Source organism: Aquarana catesbeiana, linkage group LG07 (assembly GCF_042186555.1).
Source record: "Aquarana catesbeiana isolate 2022-GZ linkage group LG07, ASM4218655v1, whole genome shotgun sequence".
In the NCBI taxonomy this organism is placed as follows: Eukaryota; Metazoa; Chordata; class Amphibia; order Anura; family Ranidae; genus Aquarana; species Aquarana catesbeiana.
The window spans coordinates 332199381-332201840 of record NC_133330.1 but is presented as its reverse complement, the minus strand read 5'-3'; positions in this window follow the sequence as shown (position 1 = coordinate 332201840).

Sequence of the window (2460 nt, the reverse complement as noted above, 5' to 3'; positions counted from 1 at the left end):
AAATTTCTCTTGGGCCCGCTGGACTTCAGGAGGAACCTAAAACACACAAAAAAATTATGATTCAATGTAACAAGGTGATTAGTACCATTTGCAACATTGTATGAAAAAGTTACCATAGCTGAAGCACATATAAGGGGCCGTGCACACCATCACATTAGAAAGCATGCAGGTGTTTTCCTCAAAGTGCTGCTTTGCTCCCAGAGCCATGTTGGCATTTTTTTTTGCACATGTAAGAAAATATCAATGTAGGCCTGGAGAATCGCTACCCCCCCCCCCCCCCCCCCAAAAAAAAAAAAAAACATTATATACAGTATTTTCTAAAAGCAGACGCCCTAAATAAAATAGTGATTGTTCCAATTTTTAGTGTCACACAATACTAGTGCAAACAGTTTTCTGAAACACAAGATTTCAGTAAGAAATGTATTAAAGTTAATAGTAGGGCACACAAATTCAATGAGGTGGATTTATTAAAGGCAAATAGACTGTGCACTTTGCAAGTGAAGTTGCACTCATTTTCCCCAGAGCTTAGTAAATGAGGGGAAGCTTTGCTGACTCCTCTCATCAAATCACGTGCAAGCGTGTGATTGGGTATTCTATGCAAAGTGAAGCTTTGCTCCACAGCATTCTGTGCTGTACATACTTTTGACCTCTACACTCTCATAGCTCCCAACTGTCCCTGATTTTGAGGGACTGTCCCTGATTTGGAGCAATGTCCCTCTTTCCTCCTCATTTGTCCCTCATTTTGGTCTGATCTATATAGTTGTATATAAAATGCACTTTTTATCTTTCAAAAAGTGTTTCCCAGCACTAAACATTTCATCCAATTTCTAAATTGCTGCATTTGTCAATTTTAGAAGCCAATATAAAGGAATAGTAGTGGTAAAAAAAAGTCCTTATCAATTTAAATAACTTTTTTTTTGGTAATTCTCCTTTAAGGGGGTGTGACAGGGGGCGTGTCCTATGCCTACATACTTTTGCAAGTAGGTGTCCCTCATTCCCATCTCGAAATGTTGGGAGGTATGGCTTAGGTGCTATTAAATGCAGGGCCAGGACTAGGGTGGGGCGCAGGGGCCACCTGCCCTGGGCGCTGTCTTAATCTGTGGTGAGGGGAACTTCTGCCGCTTCTCCTGCCTGACAGGAGTGCCTGTTTTTCTCCTTGATAGTACTGAACAATGTATCGATTCTCCAACTCCTTCATTCCAGCCACTTCCACTCTGCCTTATCTCTCCTATTTGCTGCAGCCGTTACTCAATCCTATCCCTTTAATTTAAATGACACCCCTTTAATCACTTTCAGACCACCTGCTTGTACGTCACTGCCTTCTTCTGAGATTAGGGCGCGCAAGTGGCGGCCCGTCCATTAAGGGCGCACGGGCGCCGTCCCCTCTATCGTGCCACCCCCTATATGAGTAAAGGATAGATTCATGCATGAATCTATCCATGGCCGCCACGGCCACCCCCTATTCATGCGCCCGTCCCCTTTTAGGATGCCAGGCGATTAAATTACAGCAGCGGGGGGTGTTTCTTTGAAGCACCTGATTAGAGCCATAGGCTCTAATAGGCTTCAAAATAGGGTGGACTCGGAGCACAGAGCATTGCGCTACAAGCCCACCCGGGTGTGTTAGAAAAGCAAATGAACATTCACTTTCCTAACACAGAAACCGCCTCTCCACCAATCAGGAAACGCGGGTCTAATACCTGTCACCTGATTGGCTGAAAGGACAGGCCCTCCTATTGGACGCCTAGCAGGAAGAAAGAAGAGACTCATGGAGGACACAGCTTGCCGCTGCCTGACCCGCTGCCCGTCCCACAGCTTGCCGCTATCTGACCCACCACCAAGATGGGGTAAGTGCCAGTCAGACAGAGAGCGGACAGGCGGGGGGTTACAGTGGCTGCATTTGATGGCACAGTGGCTGCATATGATGGGCACAGTGGCAGCATTTGATGGGCACAGTGGCTGCATTTGATGGCACAGTGGCTGCATTTGATGGCACAGTGGCTGCATTTGATGGGCACAGTGGCTGCATTTTAAGAGCACAGTGGCTGCATTTGATGGGCACAGTGGCTGCATTTGATGGGCACAGTGGTTGCAATTGATGGGCACAGTGGCTGCATTTGATGGGCACAGTGGCAGCATTTGATGGGCACAGTGGCTGCATTTGATGGGCACAGTGGCTGCATTTTAAGGGCACAGTGGCTGCATTTGATGGGCACAGTGGCTGCATTTGATGGGCACAGTGGCTGCATTTTAAGGGCACAGTGGCTGCATTTGATGGGCACAGTAGCTGCATTTGATGGGCACAGTGGCTGCAATTGATGGGCACAGTGGCTGCATTTGATGGGCACAGTGGCTGCAATTGATGGGCACAGTGGCTGCATTTGGTGGCACAGTGAGGCTGCAATTGATATTTTTTTTCAGTATTTTTCAGAATCTTTTAGTTTGTTTGCGCCCCTCCAAACA